Source organism: Phaseolus vulgaris, chromosome 3 (genome assembly GCF_051622355.1).
Source record: "Phaseolus vulgaris cultivar YP4 chromosome 3, ASM5162235v1, whole genome shotgun sequence".
Lineage (NCBI taxonomy): Eukaryota > Viridiplantae > Streptophyta > Magnoliopsida > Fabales > Fabaceae > Phaseolus > Phaseolus vulgaris.
The window spans coordinates 41824649-41851657 of record NC_143500.1 but is presented as its reverse complement, the minus strand read 5'-3'; the positions used below and the strand labels follow the sequence as shown (position 1 = coordinate 41851657).

Sequence of the window (27009 nt, the reverse complement as noted above, 5' to 3'; positions counted from 1 at the left end):
GCATCCATTATTACGATATTAAGGTGTTTGAATAGAAAGAAAAAAAAAATCCTGCTCAAGTATAAATATTTTAGAAATATTTATATTTTGTTCGTGAAAACAATTTTGTAATTTTGTAGTAAAACTTTTTAATCAATTTTATTTTTTTGTCACATTAAATGGTGTAATAAAATTATGGTAGTACTGTTACTTAAAACTCACGTCTGTATTGAATAGTTTATTGAAAAACTTGCGTAAAGCATCCGTAAACACAAATCACGACTAGGTTGACCAAAAATTTACCACTGTGGGTAAAAATGTTGTCAAAAGTTTACAAAATATTAAACATGCATGATCAAAATTTAAACAAAATATTAATTGTTTAATCCATTGGGGGAACAATGATGCATAATGATTCACGGTTTCAAAATACACTTGGTTCACGAGGATAATAGCCATTAAGATACCCCTCTCATTAAATTGAACCCTTCACTATTAGACAGTTGTATTGAAAGTATTCAAACCTGCAAATTTATTAGGGGTTGGTAGGCAAAACAAAGTTGATTACGGTCTATCACGCCAAACATGGAGTTTTAAGTCTATTAATGGAACACATAGTTTACATGCAACCTCTCATATTCACTCTACATTTCTATTAGTTAATATAATGCATGCCACCTAACCAAAATCACATTATTATAAATAAACATCTAGAAAAAAAAATACAATAGAATTGTGAGTTAACCATTCACTTAAACCTATAATTATAAATAATATATATTTAGTTTCATATCAAAACTATTACAAACCATACATATTTTATGTAGGCAGATACATAATAACTTGTTGTTTTTTTAAAGAATAATGTTTAGTACAGTAATATCACTTTAGTTATTACTTAAAAATATTTGTTCTTGTATAAGGGATCTTTTCTACTGGTTGAACAAGTTATCTCATCGGTCGTGATTTTTTTTCCTCCTTCAAATTTCTCTCTAGGTATTCGGGTGTCGGTTCTCGGTCAAGAGTGTATCTGCAAAAGATTCTCCAACGTTTAAATAAGAGTTCAAATGCAATAAACATTATGATAATGATATACCTTTCTTTTGGTTGTTGTGTTGATTTAAATGATCTTAATGGGTCATTTCACTGTTGGACCAAAATTAGTATTCGTACCATAATTAAGGGTGTATTACATAATTTTTCATACAATTTAACCTATGTTAATATACTTAACCTTAATACATTTTTCTTATGGTAGTCGATCGATATTGGATATCGGAATGTCTCATAAATGTTCGCTCCCTAGTGATATAATATCATTAATCAAACATCTCAAACAACACTTAAAAATATTATTCGAAGAGTATACATATATTTTTTAGACTAATATAACTTTTATATCATCCTTAATCAAACATCATAGTTGAAAACATTACATCAAAAATACTTATGAGAAGTTAATAGGTGAAAAAATTGTATCTTAAAAAGAGTTTCATTAGTTGTGTGTTGATGGATGAGTTGTGGTAACTCATATAACCACCACTTTTATTTTTCTCCTTCATAGTGAATTTCAACCAAACAAATTATAGATTATCATTAGATAAATACAAATATTTTAAAACAAAGACAAATAATTGTTTCTTGTAAGTTGTTCCTCAGCAAAACTAAGGTTGTGTTTGAATTGAGAAATGTAAGTGTGAGGATTTGAGAGAGTGAATGTGTGGTATTTGAGAGGAAAGTGTGAATAAAGTTAGTGTGTTTGGATTGGATTATGTTTGAGTGAATTTGTGAGAAAATTTTAGTGAAATTTGCGAGTGATATGATGATTGTGAGAGTATTTATATTTTTTTAAAGGTGTAAAATACGATATTACAAGTTTACCCTTGCCTTTAAAAAAATAAATAATCAAATATTATGTATTTTTGTGTAAATTTTGATGAATTAAAATTACTACTAGTATAATCATATATAGTTCAATAATTAATTTATGAAAAAAATACGAGTTACTTGACAAAAAATAATTTACATGTAAAATTTTGAATATATGTAAAAATTGTCAATTGTTATATAGAAATAAATAATTTCAATATTCATAAATTTAAAAATTGTAATTAGAAAATTCTTTTGTATTAAATGTAAATAGTATTATTGTATTTATAATAATAATTATTATATAACTTGTTTATTATAAATAAGTATATATTTTTGTATTAAAATTATTATTTGGTTTTATTAAAATATTTGTGTTAGTTAAATTTATTTAATAAGGGTAAATTTGAAAATAACTTCATACTAATGTGACTTTTCCTTTGTTTCTCTTCATTTTGAGGGAAGATGATATTTATTGTTCACACTTATATCTTTTCATCCTCTTCTGCACAAAACCTTGAATCCAATTGACTTATATTATCTCATATATTTGTTTGTGGACAGTACATACATAAAAGCAAACAAACTCTAAAAGGAATAATCAAATGGTTTCTCGACCACAAGCCACAACACTATAATTTTAATTCTTTTAGCAACTATTTATTCAAGTATTGAACACAATAAACAATCACAACAAATTGAATATTTAAGGGTTTTGAAAATCTTATTTACTTATAAGTATTTTTTTTTATCGACAAGAAAGAATTTTACAAATAAAGAAATACTATGAGTGTTTCAACCCTTATACACAAAGAAGAAACAACAGAGGATGAAAACAAAACAAAAAATTGACGCATAACATCATTTGTTAAAATCTTGTTCCCTCAAAAGATCATTCAAAACTGCATTTTCCCATCAAGCAAAGAAAAAACAACCAAAACTCATCAAAAAATCAGATAGAAAAAAACAAAATGCCCATAAGCTTGAGCTAGATTGCTTCGATTTATTGAAAAGATCAAGGAAACATGTGTTAAATACTGAAAAAGTAACCTAATTTGTAGTCACAAAGCAGTTTATGTTCAAATATATCAACACAGAGAAAAATTGCAAGAAAAAAGTAATATAGGTAATATGACCTAATAAGAGTTATCTTAGCAGTTGCATGCAAATAATAGGATACAAAACCCAATCAAAATAAGAGAAATAGGCTTTTGGGAATTTAGATTTTCTCCATGCCCAAATTTTTATCTAAATCATCATAAAAATTTGTTCATATTCTTGTAAAATTATTAAAAATGAAATTATTCATGTGTGTCCATATATTTCATATCGTCGCAATCCATATAATATTCATAATTTTATTTCTCTCATTATTTAGATCCGTAAAAGCAAAGTCAACAAATTTTTTCATAGATATGCAATGATGAACTAACATATAACCAAATCGCTTAGCAATTATGTTCCAAATTTTGACACCTCCCGTAAAAAATAAGTGATTCGTATTTTCAAGTTTTTCATAGACGAAGCAATTTAACCTTTAATTTAAATATTTTTTGTGTAAAAAAATCTGTTTTATGACAAAACTCACCAACAATTTACTTATAAGTATAATTACTTGTTTTTAAATTCACACATACTCCAAATGAAATTCTTTATTTCACAATCAACTCACAATAACTTCAATAAATAAATTTAGGATTTACATAAATATACTTTACTAGGTACATATCAATCTCAACGATTCAATTCAAAACAATGTTCTTTATTTATTATTATAGTTTTTTTTATTTTAAAATATAATTAAAAATAAAATAAAATACAAAATGTATATAAAAAATTCCCCATACATGTTATTATAGATAATAGATACATAAACAAATAAAGTTCTTTACAATATTCAACTTAAAACCGGATAACAAGGATACCAGTAATGATTATATTAGATAAAAACACTTAACGAACTAATCACATGAAAAAACAATTATGATCACGTTTGAGCAGATAAAAATGTGATGAACTCATGTTTAAGACTGATACAATGAATTCAATTTTTATGTTTTTTAGTCATGACTTTAGAATAGACAAGACTTCATAAATATGTTTATTTTTTTATTTGTATAATGAAAAAAAATCACGTCAAAGCTTAAATTTAATAAATTTAACAGGAGTCCAAAAGTGCGGCTACTAAAAAGTGGTTAGATACTTGCAGTGATTAAAGCACTGGTGATTTTCTGCCCTTTAAAAACCTATTATTTATTCTCTTTGCGTCAAACGTCCATCATTTGATGCATGCATGCACCTAATACACCAAATTAACTAACCAAAAAGTGTTGTTTACACTACACAAAGTAAATAACATTATTTAACAATCTTTATAATAATATTATAATATTTTAAATAAAAATAAAAACCAGTTAAAATATTAATTTATTTATTTTTTAAAAACATATAAAAATAGACTATCATTATTTTTTTTAAAGTAAAGATACTAACAAGCACACCATGCACGTAGATCAAACTATATTTATTTCTCTTAAAAAAATAATATTGCATATAGTTTTTCTCTCTTCGTTTTTAACAACAATATTTTTGTTACAGTGCAATTGATGTGACTATGGAACAAACGAAAAATATATAATTACTGTAATCATTATATTATTAAATTAAATATTATTATAAAAGTTAAAAACTTATTAATATTTAAATTAATTTTATTTAATAAAAATTATAAAATAATATTTAATTAGTTATCAATGTTTTAATTATTAATTATTTTAAATTTTTAAGTTGATAATTTATACCTAATTTAGTTAGATGTTAAATTATAAATTTTATTAATAATAAAAAATAGTTTAGATATCAATAATTTTTTTAATTTATAAAATAGTTTAGATATCAATATTTAATCTAATCAATATCATAATTAATTATTTTTATCTTTAATTTTTTTTAAATATTTTTTATAATAAATGTTGGTGTAGTATATTTTAATTAATTAAATGAGATTATTTTGTTGATATTGATATATGTTATTTTGTTGATCTTTCATATTTATATACTATATGTTAAAGTATAAAATATTATATAAAATATAAATTATTCACTTATATATTAAATTGATCTGAAATTTGTATTACATTTTTTCACCTTTAGTCATAAACATGATCTGAGGTTAGATATTTATAGAGTTAGGTGGTATAATAAATTCAATAAAATTTGTTAGAAGAAATTTAAATTGACTTGATTTATGCATTATAAATTTACTTTATATTTATATTGAAATCTCATATATATATATATATATATATATAGGGTGAAATTAAGAAAATTGTATTGAAAATTACAAAATGTTTAATAAAACTATATTAAAAAAAGACCACCTTTATGTGTAAACTACTTTGATTGAATACATAGTAGTTTAAAAAGTGGAACGATCTTATCAGTAAATTCAACTACTCCACACAACTAATAAGATAATATCCCTTTACACTAAGTTAACCATTTCAACCTATAGATCATGTTCAGATCATGTTCATATAATAAAACCTTTTCTCTTCTCTTTCTCTAGCTTTTCTGCTACGAAGACAGAGTTTACTGGAGAAGGCACAATCCTTGTTACTGCAGAAGTATAACCACCCTAAAAGAACCATAGTAAGCAAAAGAAAACAACATTTTTCAAACTGAAAATGAGTCACGGTCAAAACCAGCCTCAAGGTATGTGTTATAGCCAACATGACATTTCTTTTGGGATCAGCTAGTTTGAACTTGTGCACTGTTTTCTAATACGGTTGTGTACAAACTTTGGTTTAGTTTGGAATTCTGGTGTGGCAGATGAGTCAAAGGACACTGCACCAGGTCCATATGAAGTTCCGCCACCTCCACCTGTAATAACTCTCGAGGACAAGGTTGAAGAAACTAAATTCAAGGGTGATGGCTTCTGGAGAGGATGGTAACATCGATCATTTCTATATTCTTAATTTCTGTTACAGCCACTAGTTACCTTTTTTATTAGGTTAGATCTATATTGATTTTTTTAAATAAAAACTTTTATGTTAGACATCATTAATGCAACTTGACATCTCAGTTATGCTGACACCTTAGGGTTTTTGACTATCATGAGTTTTTTTTTTTTTTTTTTACTTTTTACCAAAATGGGATTCATTCAAAAAAATTACAAATTTAAGCAAGTCGTGCCGAATTGGCACAACTTCATATGCACATATCGTGCCAACTTGGCACGACTTCTGCCATGTCATCCTGAAGTCGTGTCAAGTTGACACGACTTCTGCCACGCCATATATATATATATATTTATTTTATTTTTAAAAAAATTATTGTTTATATATTGGGTAGTAAGTTATGCAATGTTAAAAATTAATTTGATACATAATTTTGTAAGAGTGTTAATTTGAAGGAACAAAAAATTGGATAATTGTGTATGGATCATGTTTGACTGTAATGTAATACAATAACTTGATTATTTGATTAATTAAAAAATGAAGAAAATTGTTATTGAATTTGGAAATAAATAGATAAATGAAAATTTATTGTATTTGGAAAATAAATAGAGAATTATTGTTGTGAATTTGCAAAATAAATAGTTTGAAAAGTAATAATTTTACAAAATACGTAATGATGAGAGGAGATTAATTAGAACTAAACAAATTAGTAGAATCATTACAAGATATAAAATATAAATATAAATTTGAACTATAAGTAAATTATTTATTGGAAGACGTGCCACAGTGTGGTCTTTGTATTTGTTGTTGAGGTCTTCGTGGAAGAAGATCATCAACAATATGTTCATCATCGTTGTTATTGGTTTCATTATGAGATGATGGTGAGGGAATCGTGGGTCGATAGTGCATGAATGATGTTGGATTTTATGTAGAAAGAGGGGTGAATGCCGAAGTTCCAAATATATTTGGTGGAGTGGAAAAAGTACCAGAAGGAGAAGGTAAAAGGTTATACATGTAAGGAATCAGATGGTGTGGAGAATGAAGTGAGAGGTGCCGAAGATGATCCATACACGTTTATTTATGTATTTATTCATTCAATTCAAACATGATCCATACATGATTATCTAATTTTTTATTCCTTAAATTTAACACTCTTAAAAAATTATGTATCAAATTAATTTTTAACATTATATAACTTATACCCAATATATAAACATTAAAAATAAAAAAATAAAAAAAATATGACGTGGCAGGCATAAGTCGTGTCAAGTTGGCACGACTTCAGTATGACATGGCAGAGTCGTATCAAATTGAGACGATTTGTGCATATGAAGTCGTACCGAATTGGCACAACTTGCCTAAATTTATATATTTTTTAAATGGACCCCATTTTGGTAAAAAGCAATAAAAATAACTCCATGATGGTCAAAAACCCGACACCTTAACTATCAATCATCATTTGCTATCACATGAAAAAAAAACTACTAAAAAAAATAAAATAAAATATGGGAGATTATACAAAAACACATATGTTAACAAAAACGATACATAGGTAGACTGTACTTATTCATACAATTTTTTAAGAACAGACTTGATGATAGTCTATTATATCAATGAAAAGATTATCTATGAATAAATCTTAAATTAATCAACTTATCAGCACACACATTTCTTTCCCGAAAGAAAAATATGAGTAACCCTAAACTTGATTTTCCACAGTAATTAAGACAGATATTTTATTTATTACTAAACATTCAAGGAACATTATTATTAACAGTAAACACAACACAAACCAAAGTAGAATTACATTCGAGTCAGACATTAGTAAGCCCCATCTTTTGAGTTTCCTCTATAACTTCATAAAACTCAGCAATAGAGCAGTCTGAACTTTAAGAAACGCAGAGAAAACTTCAATAAATTTATCTATACTCTCACGAAATACTTCCATAAGTAGCAAGACCATAATATCTCCTAGTAGCTTCATCAGTGTTAATTTTAACTCAGTGTGAGAAGGAAACTCCCATCTAACAACAGGAAGAGAAAGGACGAAGAACGAAGAACGAAAAACTTTACCAGTATGAGTATTAATACAAAAAAAATTGATCTTGTTAGAAATCTAACATATCATTTTTCATTAAAGATTTAAACAAATTTCCACTAGACGAGTTAAATCTTTAATAACCGAAATCTTACATTTAATAATTAAAATTATACATCAATTAAAGATGAATACATTTCATAATATATCCATCAGATCTTATTCTAAAAGATATTTTTGTAAGAATTTAACAGTTATATTTTGACTAAACTATTCAGTATCAATTTTTACACAAACTATAACTGTATTTAAACTTCGAGTTATCACTTTTCTCCCGGAGTTACGTCTTACACATGAATGATATATACTATTAGTAACTTCTAGAACAAAGTTAAACATTTGCAGTATTGGATATTTCAATTATATCATAAAAATAAATTAGATATCACAAAATTAATCTAGTCATCTATTTTTTATCAGATAATAACCTTATGATATTTTCAAATATAAAAACATGTGAATGTTATTTTATAAAAAAATATAAATATATGTTTTGAAACTGTAGAGGATGTAACCTGATGAATGCAGTTTTGTCATAAATTTAATTATTTCATTTGAATATATATATTGGTTATATTTATTGACTTTAATTTACCAATTGTCTTAAAAAATTGTAACACTAATATTATTTATTTTATTTGTTTGCAGTTGTGCTGGAATTTGTTGCTACTGTTGTTTGGATATTTGCTTCTGAGAGGTAGTTTAATGCAAGTTTGCTAAAAACATATATTATATTTCTGAATAAAAGTATATGTTTGTGCGTGTATTATTATAGGGTTTCAATCTCGATACAATTTATGTCCATGTATAATTAAGTTTTTTTTTTTTTTTTATATTTTGTATATATCTTATTGTATTATAAAACTTGTAATTTATTGTAAACATTAGTCAGTTGCACATATTCTGAAATAAATATGACTTTTGCAATATAGAATCCTATGATATATGAGATTTTTATACATGGACCAATTTCGCACCAGACGAGGGAGACGGGTTTCAGTACTTCATTCTTTAAGTAAAAAATAATTCAAATTTTATAATCAGATGAGTTTTTTTTTCTCATCCTCAATTTTATTGGAAAAATATTCTTGTACTTGTATTTATATTTAATTTCTACTGTCTCAAATACTAATTAAATAATTTTAATTATGACATTATTAAGTATTTGATATATATTTTTTTCAATGTTAAATATTATGAAAAAAATTCTAATTGTATAAATATCAGATAAAAATATTAAATAAAAATTAGATAAAATTAAAAAAATTAAAAAAATTATGGTCTAAAAATAAGTTTTTTTTAAAAAAAATTAAAATAATTTAATAAATTAAAGATATTTTAGTAATTTAAAATAGAATACAAATGAATATGTGAATAAATATTAAGATAAATAAGAAGATGGAAAAAATGATTATATACTTACTCGTTTATATTCTTATACTGAGTTTAAAAAATAAGTATTACCATTCTAGCAAAATTAGGACGAATTCACATAATACACATGAAACAGGTATATACAAATAGGATTTTTTTTTATCTACAATTATAGGACAATTTCTATTTTTTTACATCAAATAGGTAAGTTTAATATAAAAAAGTTGAATAAACATAAACAAAAAGTTGCGTTATAAATTGCGACTTTCGTTTTTTCTATTTAATTTACAGACGTAAGTTTTTTTGCGTCACAATTTTGTGTTTTATTTCAATTAAATTAAGAATTAGGTTTATATTTTATAAATTTTTAAGAGTTATAAGTTTGTTTTATTGTAAGGGTGGCAATGTAAGTCTATTTTAGCCTCTTCCATATTTTACTAGGAAAAAATAGATTGCAATGAATTTACGCAACATTTGTGAAAAATCTAAAATTCATATATAACTTTTAATTATAAATTTAAGTATCTTATAAAAATAAAGTTTGATCACCAATATAATAATTATAAAGAAAAACTTAAAAACTAATTTTTTATTGTTTACTACAAAGGAAAATAGATACTATAAAAGAAACATAAAAAAATTAAGAAATAAAATTAAAATTAAATTTAGATTATAAATTATAAATATATTATGTTGTTAAATTAATGAATGAAAATATTTAATTATATTCGATCCATAAATCATATTACACAACGAAAAAAATTAAAAAGATTAATACAGATTACAAGACGGATCAATTGCAGGTTGTGGTTATAGAGGATGAACTTAAATGTCCAACTGAACTCATACTTTTAATCTTCCTGCACCTCTCATTATTATTTTCAGATTATTTTATCCTTTTTAAAAATAACTTTCAAATTACTCTTTCTATATTCTAAAATGTTTTTTTCTTTTTCAATTTTTATTCTAAAACACACTTTACTTCCACAACTTCTATTCTAAAAACAACTTTTGCTTACGAAACTCTTCAAAATTATCAAAAAATAATTATAATATTTCAAATGTAGGATGTAAGAAAAAAAATTAGGAATGCAGGAAGAAATATCCTTTTATTAACAATTAATATTTGTAAATTGAAAAATACAACTTAAGTTTTTAAATTTATTTTATAATAATTATTTATTAAATATTATTTAAACCATGAATTATCTAAATATTTGATAAATCCTAACATAAATTCCACTTAAGAATATTTTTTAAGAAATGATAGAAGTAGTTTGTTATATAACACAACAACTTCACTGATTAGAAAAACAAATATGACATAAAAATACGGCTTCTTTGACTATTTAAAAAGTGAAAATCCAAGTTGTTACTCCAATTTAAGAAAATATATAAACTTAAAGTGGAGAAAAATCACGACTTCTATAGTTTTTTATATAAAAAATTAATTAACACTAAAGTAGTGCACCAAAACAATTTTGATGTTAAAAAAAATAATAAAGTCGTTTATTACAATTTTTTATGCCAATAAAAAATAATAATAAATTCATATTTTTTCAAAACACGTTTTTTATATAAAATCATATTTCAAAACATCACTTACTCAATAAATATATGAAAATAAGAAGTTACTCTTCATATCCTTCACTCGACTTTTAACTTACCAATACAAATTTTCAATTAAGAGAATTTATTTTTTAACCGATTTGTATGATAATATTTTAACTTTAAGTCCATCGATATAACATTTAGGTCAATCATGAAATTCGAAATTTCCTTTATTTTTAATTGTTTTTAATATCCAACCATTTCTATTGATAATTAATAATAATATTTTAATAAATTTTTATATAATTTAACTATAATTTTTATTATTATATATTTTTCAAAAATTATTAAATCAAGAGTTACCAAAGTATAATCTTCATTGTAAAGAACTATAATTGAAATTAAACATGATAAATTTATTAGAGTTATCTGTTTATGTTCAAGCACAAGTGTGTGGATATATTTGTATATTTCTTTAATTATGAGCAGATGTTTCTAATAATACTTAATTAAAATTAAATTACTAAATTTAGTATATATATATTCTTAACAAGTAATCATAATTTTGATGATTTTAATATTAAATAATAAAATTCATTTATTATATATTTTTTAAATAAAAAGTAAAATTAAATGTTAGACAATCAATTATTGTATATGTATACTTTAATTCTGACACAAATAGTTATCACATTATTTTTTGAAATTGCTTTGATTTCATAATTATTCACAATTTCATTAATTTATCATAAATTTAACATTTCAATCAAAGAACTAATTAACAAATTATTTTCTTTATTTCCAGTATTAACTTCTTGAAAGTTTTATAAATTAAAAAGAAAAGAAAGAAAAAAATTCTATCCTACTTCTTGTCCAAATTCCCTCCCACTAATTCCTCAAATCGGCACCCTTATCATTCCGAATTTGCATTTCCCTCGAAATCACAGAACCCTAAAGCCCCAACTCCTTCCTCTGAAACCCTTGTGATTTTTTCATCTCCATTTCGTTTGCGTCCGTCTCATCTTCACGCACGCCACCATCATCGGGGCGGGTAAACATGGAGTAAAAGAAAGAAGAGAGAAATGAAGAAGAGTGATAAGAAAGTTGCACCAGAGTAGAAGGAACCCTATACGCCGGCGAGTGAGAGGCCAACGAAGGAGAGGAGAGGACAACGGTTTCACGATTTGTAAGGCATACTTTACAAATTAATTGGTTATATAATTATTCGTTTTCTGGATTCGTGAGGTTAAAGTATAGTGTTCGTGTCTTAAAGATTGTGTTTTGGGGTTTCTTATTGAAAATATGAGGTTTGCGATTTGCGCGTTATAAAATCTTGTGTTGAATTAGTGAAATCTTTGAGCACTGGCATATGGATTATGTTACAATGTATACGAATGATATAAACCCTAAATTCCTCCAATATCTTATCTTTTATTACACTGTTGAAAACGCTTTCTACGTGGGATTCCTTTAAATTTCCACCTTGGATTCTCTTCTTAGTATCAAATATTTAAATGTTATTTGTATACTATGTATCATTTATACTATTCCATGTCTTGGAGGTTCTTCCCGCGAAATATCTTGTCTCATACTGAAATATCGATAAACATTTGACATGGTACAGACCCGTGAATATAGATTTGGACCCTGGATGTAATTGGGAAGGTTTTTTTACATGGTTTCCTTTTCCGTCACATAGAAATAGAGATCTCTGTTGTAGTTTTGCCTGGATAAGACCCTAAAATCCCATGAATGCATTTGAAAACTTAATATTGCAAATGCGTTTTAGATGGATTAATTATGGATTCTTGACCCGTGAATATAGATTTGGACCCTATATGTAATTGGGAAGGTTCTTTTACTTGGTTTCCCTGTCCCTCACTTAGAAATAAAGATTTATGTTGTCGTTTTGTCGATAAAACCCTAAAATCCCATGAATGTATTTGCAAATGCGCTTTAGATGGATTCATTATGGATTATTGACATGTGAATATAGATTTGGACACTGGATGTAATTGGGAAGGTTCTTTTTTATGGTTTCCTTGTTCCTCCCTTAGGAATGGAGATTTATGTTGTGTGTTTGCCTTGGTAAGACCCTAAAATCCCATGAATGCATTTGCAAACTTAATATTGCTAATACGCTTTAGATGGATGCATTATGGATTATTTGGAAATTGTGGACTTTCCTGATAAGGCATGATTGTCCCACATTGTTTTTCGACCTCAAGTTTGTTAAGATAGATATCGCTAGAGTTAATTATCCCATATGAGTATGTTTTTTTTTTTTAAATAAGAGTTTTGTTACGGTTTTGTTTTTAAAAGACATCTCAAAAGATTAAAAGAGGAACAATGTATATATAAATTGCCATGGAATTATGGGTGACCAGAACAGTTGGAATTTTATTTCTTAATTTGAAGGTGGCAAATTAGTATATTTGAGATTTGAACCCCTTGGTTTAAATTAAAATTGAGATATTATTGATTCTTGAAAAAGGGTCAGACTCGGGGATTGCTTGCTTGAGCTTATTGAGGGTTAGTATAATTGAAGTAGAATGTTTTCTCTATTTTTTGGGGAAATATTATTTGATGACCCAAAATGTGCAATATTGGATTGTGGGATTGCCGAGACTATTAGGACGTGAGACTGTGATAATTGTTTTGATATTTGTTGTTCTTTTTAACGAAATCAAATTATGTTCGCGATGGGATGATTGTTGCTTGAAATTGGGAGGTTAGTTTTTGAATTTTGAATGATTGGGTCTATCTCGATCATATAAAAAAGTGAGTAAAATCTACTCTCTTATCGACATTCTTATTTTTTTAGTATGGACTTATCCATCTCAACATTTTACCTGTCTTATTACTATTTTTACCTTTTTAAATGTTTTTATATAAATAGAGTTTTTTTGAAAATTTTATTCTTTTTTTCAATTTTACTTTATTTTAAAAACAATACCTATTCATATTTCAATTTTGTTTACACTATGTACGTTTATATTATTTTAATTTTTTAAACATTTAAATTTCTTGCATGCATTTTACATATTTTATTCAATATCATAAATTTTAAATTTTATTTTTTAAATTTCATCCTGTATTCATAGCATTACTCTTTTTACTTCTATGTTTTTGAAGCATTTATTTATAGTTCTCATCATTTTATTTTTTAAACATGATTTTTACATATTTAAATGATTTTATTGGAATATTATAATTTGTTTTTGTTATTGTTTATAATGATAATTTTTACTTTTCCAAACAATACATTCTACACTTTTATATATTTTTTTCAACCTTGAATTTAGACCTTATTATATTCTTTTTAAAATTCTATTTTACTTTCAAAGTGATTGTTATTTTTATTAACTTATCCCGTATAAAATACTTCATATATTTTATAAACATCACTTATTATTATTTTAAATGTTTTATTTTTTAAAATATTTTAATGCTCTTTCTGTATTTTTGTACTTTTTTTTTCAAAAAATTTTAAAATCTTTTTTACACCTTGCTTTTTGATGATACATTTCATTATAAACATCATTAGTATTGACATTTTTATACTGCTCATCTTTGTCTTAGATATTTTTAAAACTGCTTTTATATTTTAAATATTTTTCTCAAATGTCATCATTTAAATTTTTTATTATTTTCTACTTAAATAACATTTTTATAGCATTAACCCCTCTGTAGTTTTTTTTTTATATTTCTTAATATTACATTTAAGGCTTAGGGAATTTAGTAAGTTTGCTACAGTAGAATTGTATTTATAGTTAGAGTACTTATGTAATTTTTTTATAAATTTCTCCAAGTTTTAGCATCGTTTATTTTGACGTTCAATTTGAAACAGACAAATCCAGTCGTATAACATATGTCTATTGAGGTAAAATACAAATTTCTTGCATATATGTTTGTATATTTCTGAAACAAGTTAATTAGTCTTTTGTAGAAGTCTATGGATGGTTTCATGTATTGTTTCCTTAATATTTTAGTCCTTATTTTTCAAGGTTGGTTGAGACAGTATGCAAATTATCTTCATCTGTATATGCATACAATTTTTTCAAGTAATTGTTTGAATTTGATTATCACTGTATTTGTAGTTGGGTTAAAATGAATATTTTGATCTTAGCGAACACATGGATAACCAAGATAGGGATGTCCATCTATGGGTAATTAGTTGTAAGATTTTCTTAGTTCCCCAAATCTTTTTTGTTTACTGTTTTCTTTTATCCCTTTCAGTCATAGAACTTATGTGTCAGGACAGGAGTAATACCAATTTCAGAAGGCTTGCACATCTGAACATATATAACTCACCATCTCCTTCTAGTTTGTGGGGGCTTTCTACTTCTATTCCCAGGCATTGATTTCTTTCTTATACGTTATTTTTGTGATTCCTTTCTTTAAAGCTTTTATAGGTAAACTTTTTAATTAACTTATATTGTGTGGACAGCGAAATTGTTTTTATCATTTATGATTGAGAGAATATTTTTGTCATTCTAAGAAACATAATGATCTTAATAATGTGTGTTTTTCTTTGTACGAGAAATGAAGGAGTATGATGTTTGCACAGTTTATTTCTAAGAACTTCTAGGCACTGAAAATTTTAACTATTTAAACTAGATTTATTTACTTGATTTTACAGAATTTGTGTACTTTGCCATTATGCCAAGCTACAAAACGAGTATTACTAGTTACATAAATTGATTGATTTAGTTACTTAGTTGTGGTTAATCGTGATGTCTTGTTCATTATTGTTTTACAAAAATGATCTAACTATATCTAACTATTCATTCTAGAGCTTGTGCTGTGTTACAGTAATTTGAAAATAAATGCTTTTCATAATGGGGAAGGAAAACAGATGTATTCCGAGAGTAGTGGCATTATATTAGCCATTGCCTTTTACTTTTTGATATGTAATTTATTATTACGTAGTGCCATGACTAAAATATCTGTTTCTTACTTCACTGTATTGGAAATTTTCATGGGATTTAAATACCATAGATCACTTTGGCTTTTATCTTTAAAAAAATTCAAGAAATCCAGGCTATCTTTTTCGAGGTTAAAACCTTGTTTTGGTTTGAGTACTTTTTTTCTTTTAATCAATTTTTTTAAATGATTCCATCCCCATTAAATAGGTTTTCTATGTAAACAATGTTTTTATTTTCGTAAGGCACTGTGAAGGATGTTCAGAAATCATTAATTATATTTCTCATGCACATTCTGCTCCTGTATCATATATCTGTTGGGGTAAAACACAAATTGGATGGATATGTTTGTATATTTCTCAAATAAGTTAATTAGTCTTTTATAAAAATTTATGGATGGTTTCATGGTTCTGAGTCAGTTTGCACTTATACCCATCTGTATTGTCGTACGCATATGATTTTTATCGGAAATTGTATGAATTTTATAACATGGATATTTGTATGTTATCAAACATATGGATAACCATGTCAGAGATTTCCATCTATGGTTATTAGTTGTAAGTTTTTCTTATTTTCCCAAACCATTTCTTTACAGTTTTCTCTTATTTTTTTCAGTCATCGAACTTGTGTTTCAGAATAATTGTCACACTAGTTTCAGAAGGTTCACTGGGCATTAATTCCTCATCTGTTAATTCTACAGGTAAGCATTTTAATTGACTTTCAAAATGAATTCATTATTGATTATTTGCAAAGATGGCTGGCAGTTGGTACTGTTGTGAACTTGCCTACATAGAACTTGAAAATCCCAACTAATGCTTTGATGCCATTTCTTTGTTTGTGAAGTTCCAAATAATCCCATGGCTTTGGAGGTTCTGTTCAAACAAACTAGTTTTGATTCTTACAATTGTGAATGTATTATTTATATGGATTCGTTGTTTGTTACTTGTAAATTGAGATTGTTGGTGTGGTTTGTTTTGATAAGATCGACAAGTCTCATACATTTACAGTTATTTATTGGATGGTTCTTGAACAATCGATTATATGTTACTAAACTTAATATTGCCTACAATATAGATAATTTATTGTTCTTTATTTTCAAAGTAGCTTCATTCAGATACGAATATCTTGTCTCATTATGAAATATCGATAAACATTTGACATGGTACAGACCCGTGAATATAGATTAGGACTCTAGAATTGGAAAGGTTCTTTAGCATGGTTTCCTTGTCCGTCACATGACCCGTTAATATAGATTTGGACACTGGATGTAATTGGGAAGGTTCTTTTACATGGTTTCCTTGTCCCTCACTTAGAAATAGAGATTTATGTTGTGTGTGCCTTGGTAAGAGCCTAAACTCCCATGAATGCATTTGCAAACTTAATATTGCAAATGTGCTTTAGATGATTCATTATGGATTATTTGGAAATTGTGAACTTGCCTGACATGGCATGAATGTCCCACATTGTTTTTTGACCTCAAGTTTGTTAAGATAGACATCGTTAGAGTTAATTATCCCATATGAGTATGGTTCTTTTCTTTTTGAAAATAAGAGTTTTGTTATGGTTTTGTTTTTGAAGACATTTTGAAAGATTAAAAGAGAAAGGTATATACAAAATTGCCGTGGAATTATGGGTGACCAGAACAGTTGGAATTTTATTTCTTAATTTGAAAGATTTGGATCCCTTGATTTAAATTGAAATTGAGATATTGATTCGGTCAGAATCGGGGATTGTTTGAGCTTATTGAGGGTTAGTATAGTTGAAGTAGAATGCTTTCTCTATTTTTTGGGGAAGTATTATTTGATGACCCAAAATGTGCAATATTGGATTGTGGGATTGTCGAGACTATTACGATGTGAGACTATGATAATTTGATATTTGTTGTTCTTTTTAGTGAAATCAAATTGTTATGTTCGCGATGGGATGATTGTTGCTTGAAATTGGGAGGTTAGGTTTTGAATTATTGTGTCTATCTCGATCATATAAAAATGTGAGTGAAATCTACTTTCTTATCCACATTCTTATGAGAGAAAAAAAAATTTGTTCATTACAAGAAAATTGTTTAATAGAAACTAATTTTAAATAGTAAAATAATTAGTTACTATATTGACTAAATTAGAAATTATTTTATAAATGAAAAATTATTGGTATTTAAAGTAGTTTTTATTATTAATAAAAATTTACAAAATAGTTTTTAAATTGATATCTAAGTATTAGTTACCAAGATTTTAGTTATTAACTACTTATTTTCTAAATTAGTATCTATTAGTATTTTAGATATTAATTTAGAATCTAAAATATTAGTAGTTAAAACTTTGATAACTAATTTAGATACTAATTTACAAATTATTTTATAATATTTCTAGTCTTTGAATTAATAGTTTAAGTAATATAGTGATTAATTATTTTTGGTTTCTAAATTTTGTTAATATTTAATGATTTTCTTGTAGTGATTTTTTATATATATTTTTATTTTTTTAATATAAACTTATCCATCTCAACCTTTTACTTGTCTTATTACTATTTTTACCTTTTTTAAATGTTTTTGTACCGATCGGGTGTAGTTGACTGTTAGTGGACGGGGGGCTATGTAAGCTGGGTCTCACGAGTGGCAAGGGCCAGTGCCTTGCATGCGGCATATGCCCAGGGCATCGAGGAGTGGTCAAACCTCAGTCATGTAAGGTGGGTCCCACAAGCGGTATGCTCAGATTGTCTCGCAGACAATACGCCAGAGGGACGAGGAGTGGTCAGGCATCGGTCATCACTGAAACTGATCCTAAACAACACATCGGTAGTGCAATTGATCCCAAACTGACGTGTCCTCGGACCTTGGCAAGTTAAAACAGTGGAACTGGGTCACGAGAGGTAGATCCCAAACAACACATCGGTTACCAGCAGGAAGAAGCCTAGATCACGATGGGTGACGTGTTCAGGCGTAACACGAGTAAAGAGCCACTGGTAGAGATACGACTTGTAAGGGTTACGTTCCAGCGACAAGCTACATGCATGACACGTGAACAGCTAGGGCACTTACAGGACGGATGACTCCAGAGATTAGGTGCACAAGTTGGTATCCAGGTGGTCATTCTGTTAGAGGTTGCACTCTAGTAAGAGAGCCTTATGCGCTAGATTGCCCTAAGAGTGGGTGATAGTAGCGCTGAGGCACACCCTCAGTAACCCTAATTGTGGGTAGTGGAAAGAACAAAAACCCTAATTGGTAGCCTCAACCTCTTTTTCTAACTCCACGACCCTGGTGCGCAAGAGCAAGACCTTTGATTCAAGATCATTATACTCTTGACCTTTGTCGAAGAGTCATTTCTTGATCTCTTTCTCAGTCTGACGGAGACTGCTTAACTCTTGATCCAGGCCGGTTTCCCGATTGGAGCAGAACCGGTTGGGCCAGTTTTTCCTTTTTCTTTTCCTCTGCCAGAGCTAAGTCTTCTTTAGCCTTTGCCTCCACCAAGGCCAACTACTGCTTCATCACTTCAGCCTTGTCGATCTGGGGGTTTGCTTGGGCAAGGAGTTCGCCGAAGCCAAGGCCCAAGCATTCCCTGGCCACATCCTCAGTCATCTCCACCGTTGCCCCTCTTTGGAAACCTTGGAGGGCATTCTGAAGAAGGACAACAGAAAGCTCAGGTGCAGGTGGAGTGTGCCCATGCCTAGAGGCGCTCTCACCACCACCTTCGAGCGCGAGGAGGCCATGAGGTGAAGAAGCGCTTGGCGGGTGCTCCCTGAAAGAGGCAGGGCGACCCGCAGTTGTAGAGTGAGAGGTCGTAGCAACCATCGCTCTGTGCCTTTTAAAGACAAGCCCTTCCGTGGAGTCCTCGTTAGACTCAATCTCCACCACTCCTTTGCCTTTCTCAAGGGGGGTTGGAGCAGGTGACGCTTGGACGGTGACAAGGGGGACCGCGACAATGGGACCGGTTGAAGGCGGTGGCAGAAATGGGAGTGGGAGGAGCAGAGGCACCCACGACCCCAGGCGCCCCTGGGCGACGAGCAAGGGCGTCATCTAGCCTAGCTCGTTTTTCCTCGTTCAGCACCATGCCTGTACGAAGATTAGAATGCATGGGGTCAGCAAAACAATATAGGATGTAAAAGTAAACATACAAGTATGAAGAGAAAGAATATGCAAGCACAAAGAGCTGATAACTGGTATTCACAGCAAAGTGAGAAAGAGATGAGCGGGTATCGATATAGCCCTTGAGATCAGAAGGGCTGAACTTGTACTTGATCAGTTAGGAAGTGTTGAACACCGCCCCTAGGCTTGCGAAGACTTGGCAGAGCTCGCGACCGTGGGGAGTCAGTTCCTTAAGAGTCCTCAGCTTCTTGAACTTTAGTTCCTTCACCCATTCGAGTGGAAATCCATCCAGAAGGGTGCGGTCATAGTCGGTGCAACACACCCGGAAGAACTTCCCTTTGAAGTCCTTATACGATTGTTGGAATAAGGTGAGGAGAACTCTCCCTGCCACCCCATTAAAGCTTACCCAAAGCTTTCTCCCTAGACTCTTGGCCTCGAAGAAATGGAGGAAGACGTCTACAGAAGGGGTGTGCCCAAAATGGTTGCAGAGGATTGCAAACCCCCTCACAAAGGCCCAACTGTTGGGGTGCAATTGGGTAGGGGCCACATTAATCTTCGTTAGTAGAGCCCGCTCGAACATCGTGAGCGGCAAACGAAGCTTGACCCTCTTGAAAATGGTGGCGTAAAGGAAGAAGGGTTCCCTGTCGTTTGCGCAGGGTTGAACGGACCCATATGTGTCGCACTCCTGCCCAAGCACGCGGAGCAAATGAGTGGCCTGATCCTCCCTATGCTTCATCACATCCTTACTGCAGGTGAGTGAGGAGGTCTCAGCCAGGAGGTCCTAAGAGGACTAGGGGTAGAGGGCTCTGTAATCTACTTTGGGAGGAGGGTTGGAAGTTGTTTTTGTTCGAGCCATCTCGAAGAAAGCTAAAAAGCAAGAAAAAGAAAGGAGAAAACGAAGGTTTAGAAGAGGGTGATGGTGTAACCCAGCAAAAAACTAGAAAAACCCCACACTCGAGGAAAACCCAAAAAAACAAAAGAACGGGGAAAAAGCAGAGAAAGACTAAAATGCAAGGAATTTAAACAGGCCCAGACAGTTATCAAAGTGTGAAATCAAAGAACGAGGACAATCCATGGGTAAAAATCATACCTTTTGTTGGTTAGAGTCGAAAGTTATGGTTTTTCGCAAGAGGGAGGTGAGAGTGTTTGGAGAAGAAGAAGATGAAGCGTGCAAGAAATTTCTGATAATGGAACAGTGAATGGAAGCGCGTGTTTTCGAAAATTTAACGTAAACTAAGAAGCGTAAGCGGCATTAAGTCCTGGCCGGTGATCAAGACACGTGTGTGCAGATTAAAACGGGCATAGAGAAGCGTCACTTCGGTGCACTGTTCACGTCTTGTCACATAGAGCCATGTAGGTCGCCAGGGCAAGGACTTAGTCTCTTTGGTGAACAAGTTAACATCTCGAGACTGGGGGGCTTGTGTACTGACCACTCCTCGGGTGTTGTTGAATGTTAGTGGACAGGGGCCACGTAAGCTGGATCCCACGAGTGGCAGGGGCCAACACCTTGCATGCAGCACGCCCAAGGCGTCGAGGAGTGGTCAGGCCTCGATCATGTAAGGTGGGTCCCACAAATGGTATGCCTAGAGTGTCTCGCAGATAATATGCCAGAGGGACGATGAGTGGTCAGGCATCAGTCATTAGTATATACTGACGTGTCCTCGGACCTCGGCAAGTTAAAACAACGGAGCTGGGCCACGAGAGGTGGATCCCAGACAACACACCAGTTACCAGCAGGGAGAAGCCTAGATCACGAGGAGTCCATGTGTGTGGTGTGGATGATGCGTTCAGGTGTAACACGAGTAAAGAGCCACTGGGAGAGATACGACTTGTGAGGGTCATGCCCTTGGTCTTTGTGATTTCAGGTGTTTGATCGAAAGAAGACACGAACAAAGGCAGAAACAACTAGGCGTGTGTTCGTTGTAGACGAGTCAACCGGCAGGAACATTTTTTATATAAATAGTTTTTTGAAAAATTTATTATTTTTTTCAATTTTACTAAATTTTGAAAACAATACCTATTCTTATTTTCATTTTTTTACACTATTTTTACGTTTATATTATTTTAATTTTTTAAGCATTGAACTTTCTTGAATGCATTTTACATATTTTATTCAATATCATTAATTTTAAATTTTATTTTTAAATTTCATCATGTATTCATAGCATTACTCTTTTTACTTCTATGCTTTTGAAGCATTTATTATTGTTCTCATCATTTTAATTTTTAAACATTTATTTATTTATTTGTAGTTTGGTTAATCGTGATGTCTTGTTCATTATTGTTTTACATAAATAATATAACTATTCATCCTACAGCTTGTGCTTATGTTACAGTATTTTATTATGGTGGAATTTGAAAAGGAATGCTTTTCCTGTAATTTTCATTATGGGGAAGGAAAACAGATGTATTCTTTAAGCATCTAGCGAAAGTAGTGACATTACATTAGCCATTGACTTCCACTTAAAACATTTGTCTTTTGATTTTATTAATTAATTGTTATGTAGGTGCGATGACAAAAATATCTTGAAAAACCTTTGGCTTTTATCTTTAAAAAATTTAAAGAAATCCATGCTATCTTTTTAGAGCCCAAAAACCTGGTTTTGATTTGAGTACTTTTTTTCTTTTAATCAATTTTTTTTTGTTTAAATGATACCACCATTCCATTAAATAGGTTTACTATGTAAACAATGTTTTTATTTTCGGAAGAAGTCACTGTGAAGGATGTTGTTCAGAAATCATTAATCGTCTTTCTCATGCACATCAGCATATATCTGTTGAGGTAAAACACAAATTGGATGGATACGTTTGTATACTTCCTAAAAAAGTTAATTAGTCTATTTTAGAAATTTATAGATGGTTTCATGGTTGAGTCAGTTTGCACATATGCTGTACGCATATGATTTTAATCGGAAATTTTCTGAATTTGGTACCCATAAGGATAACCATGTCAGAGATTTCCATCTATGGTTATTACAGTTTTTTTTTTTACATTTTTTATTTATTTCTTTCACTCATTGAACTTGTATTTCTGGACAAGTGTCATACTAGTTTCAGAAGGTTTATTAGTTTCAAACTAATGCTTGAATTTTATTCGTCAATATGATGCTAAATGGAGTTTTACGCTAATGCTTTGATGCAGTTTTTTTTGTTTGCGACAGTAATGAAGTTCCAAATAATCCATGGCTTTGGAGGTTCTGTTCAAACAAACTAGTTTTGAATCTTACAATTGTTCATTTTTGAATGTTGGTCCCATGTGATCTCGTAAAACCCAAAAATCCTAATGATGAATGTTCAGAAAATGCTATGGATTCAGGAACTTTGATTTGGATCAAGCAAAGTTATCTTTTGAATGTATAGTAGTATATCGATGGATTAAGCATTGATTATTTGGAAACTGAGGTGGAAAATAGTTTGGGTATTATTATAAAAAATAAAAAAGATGAGCAAAAGAGACAAAAGGAAGACAATAAATATGAGAATAAATATTTTTCTGTTGTTTTATTGAGATCAAAGCAGAGTTAGAATATATAAACATTTTAACTAAATATAGATAATGTAAAATAAATATTGATATCGTTTGATATATCTTTGCATGTTGGGAAACAAATATTGATCCGATCCAGTTTGAAATAAATATTCTTGAATGATTGAGGACTTAAGATTGTAAGTTGTTTTATGGTGGAAATGAAAAGCAAATGGATGAGACTTTTCTTCACTTCTTTCTTAACAATGTGATAATCTATTTTTATGTGTTTCTTATGTTCGTGAAACATTGAATTTGTCGCAATGTATCTTGTTGAGTCATTGTCAATGAGAGATGAAAGATTATAAGATGAACTAAAATGACAAGGTGAACAAAGATCTACGAATAATTTGTAATTCTAGCAATCAGAACTCTGATCAAAATTCTGAAACCATATTATAAAAGAGAAACAAAAGAGAAAAAGGAAGGAAAAAAAAAGTATGAGATATTTTTTTTCTATTTTTCTATCGAGATCAAAACAGGGGTTCAAAATATATACGAACACACAACAAAATAGAGAAAATGTAAAATAAAGTACCAATAAAGGATAGAATCAGAAAAAATAAAATAAAAGTTAAATATATATATATAAAGAGGAACAACTAAGAAAAAGAAAAATTGATATTAACTTTCTTTTAAAAGCTTTCTATCTATATCCTAGACATTATTTAATTAAACATTTAAATAGTAACTATTGTTTGGAACTATTTTCCTTAATTTGAAGATGTTGATTATTATAGTTGTAGCAGATGAGAATGAGTTTGAATTTGAATTGAGATTTTTTTTTTATTCTTTTAAGATAGAAAAACACAAGAAAAAAAAATTAGATTATGTATAAATTTATTTTATTTTATTAATTTTGTAAGCATGGTCTGAATGTGAATGTGTTGAAATGATAGCTTTGGTTTGAATGAGCTATTAGTTTGTGAGAGTTTTGTTCGATGAATCAATTTAGAAGCAAGTTTAAAGCTTAACTTGGGTGATTAGTTTAGAATGTGTGCTTTTCATGATAACTAGAACATGTGGTGTACTTTTAGAACATGTGGTGTTTGATGAAACATAACAGATGCAACTCTAAGACTTAATAAACTGGTTAATACCATGTCGAGAAAATTGATTTCATAGTAAGTGGATTAATGTTGTAAAGTATACTTTGAGTATTTTTTAGAATCGTAGTCACTATTCATTAATTTTTTATGTATTTTTTTTTACAAGTCACTTTTAGCTTAATTAGTATTCTTTGGGTTCATAGCCAAACTATTGACTAATGTCTCGAGTATTGTTTCCACAAGTTACTCTTGAGTTAATTAATATTTTTTTGTCTCATAGTCACTAATGGCTAATTTTTTAAGTATTGTTTCAGCTTGATATCACTCTTGACTTAATTAAGTATTCTTTGTCACACAATATTTCTTGGCTAAGATACAAAGATGAATGAGTATTTGATTATCAAATCATATAATTTGCTTTTTAGGGAGAGAGTTTCATCTTTCAACGAGTACAATAGTAGTCTCTCTTTCTTAGTTTGTTGAATGAACACTAAGTATTATCTATGAATACTTTTTTTAAAACTTTATATAAAACTAGAAGAAGAAAAATCCAAGTTTGTCTTTTGTCTCATTTAAATCCAATGAGAAAAAAAAAGGATTTATTTAAAAAAATTTCATAAATAGTCTTGCATATTTTATTTTTAATTATTTTCATTATAATTATTTTATTATTTAATATTATTACTGTTAATAACACTCATACTATTAATATTATTAGAGTTAAATATATATTTTTATCATTATATTATAATATAAAATTGATTTTGTTTTTAGTTTAAATTTTAAATTTTCTATATTTATAATAAAAGATTATTAAAATAATATCTAATATATATTATATTAGAGTATTATAACATTTTTACACTAAAAATTCATTTATCTCTAAAAAAAACTGTTAATAATCTCTTCTTTACTTAGTACCAGTACTTAGGTGCTATATAATTTGGACTAAAACAAAAATTAATTTTACATAAAATAAATAATAAGATGGAAAAACGTATTTAGCCTAATTTAAAATTTAAATCTGTAATACCGTTGCATTAAATTATGTTACCATATAAACAATAAATAAGTATTACAGAACAACAATCATGGTAGAATTAACCTGCAATTCTAACCGAAATGACTCACTTACTCTAAGAAGATAAATGAGGTTATTATATTGCTCTAAAAACTATGACAACTGTTTCTTCTTCCTCTACTTAGTTCTAAACCAACATTCGCAGAAAAACTTGTGACAGGAGCATGAACTGTCGCTAACATCTATTATCTTTTAAGCTGCAGGGGCATAATCATAGGTACCGTCATCGTTATCATCATCATCACCTTCGAAAAGATTCATGAGTTGGTAAGCAGACAATTCTTGATCATAGCAAACAATACCTTGGTGATGCAGAATGATGTGAAGCAGAGACCCCATGTTGACTTGGTAGTGAAAAAAAGAAAAGAAAAGTAGAAGGAAAAGGAAAAGGATGGTTTAAAATAGAAAGGATAATTGATTGATGATGAAAAGGGAGAGGGTGGTGAGGTATATATAGTGATTCGAAGCTTTTAACGTTATGGTGAATTGGTTTAGAGCTTCTGGAGTGAGGAGATAGGCACGTGGATAAATGCGCCTTAACGTTGATGAGTGTGCGTGAGACACGAAAGAATAAATCCTAGGTGGATGCTTAGGTGGCATGCTACGAAGCACTTGCTAAATCTCATAAAGTGAACATATCGAATCTATGGTTTTGAAAGGTAGTGGAAGAAGAAGCGTTAGGACATTTGAGTCTGCATCTTAAGGTTCTCAACAACAACAACTATAACAGACCCTAAACCCATTCATACAAATATCTATCACCAATATTAGTTATTTGTTTCCATGCAATGCAATCATTTATGACTATACATCATCGCCAGATAAAAAAAAACTGATACTTTTTTTTTTAGTAAAAGCAATATTATTATTATCATTAATATTGTTATTAACAATTATTATAATAATAATATAATTAAAAATGTTAGTAAAAGTAATAATAATAATAATAATAAACTTATCTATAGATTCGTGGATAATACAAAATTTACTTATTGATTCGTGACTAATAATTTATATAATATATAATATTGAATTTACTTACAAATTTGAATTTGTAAGTAATAATTCATGCAAAATTTATTTATAAATTTAGATCATGGAAGGTTTGATACATATACTTTATGTTTTGTCTATGTCTTTATTTTATCATCTAATCATATTTTTTAATTGGATTTAAATATATTTTTACCTTTTTAAACGCGATAAAATGAATATTCTAAAAGGCGATGTTTAATTTACCTATTTTTATCTGTGTCGTGCTTTTTCTGTCATGATGTTTTTTAGATATACAATCTTTGTTTTTCTTGCTAGTGTACTCAAGACCTAAGACCTGTAAAAGAAGAACTATAACTCTTTTATACCCATGTTTAGTTGGATCATCGGTTAGTTTTTCTCTGTCGTTAGAAACAACACTCTTAGAGACATAATAAAATAGTTAGATACAATTACTGATTAAAACCAAACATTATCATTATTTAGAAAAATAAAAATTATTAAACAATTTTGGTTATATGTGGAAA

At 29.1% G+C, this 27009-nt stretch overlaps 1 long non-coding RNA gene across 5 annotated transcripts; it reads left to right on the top strand.

The window, feature by feature from the left end:
• The first annotated feature begins 11689 nt into the window (after positions 1-11689).
• On the top strand, positions 11690-25827 carry LOC137807682 (uncharacterized). Of its 5 annotated transcripts, none has more exons than XR_016519110.1 (4): positions 11690-12016; positions 15070-15187; positions 16371-16455; positions 25693-25827. It is a non-coding gene; the product is annotated as an uncharacterized LOC137807682 (long non-coding RNA). The 5 variants fall into 5 exon arrangements; XR_011080573.2 differs by lacking the exon at positions 25693-25827 and adding an exon at positions 22976-23547; XR_016519109.1 differs by lacking the exon at positions 25693-25827 and adding an exon at positions 22995-23212.
• Positions 25828-27009: the final 1182 nt, after the last annotated feature.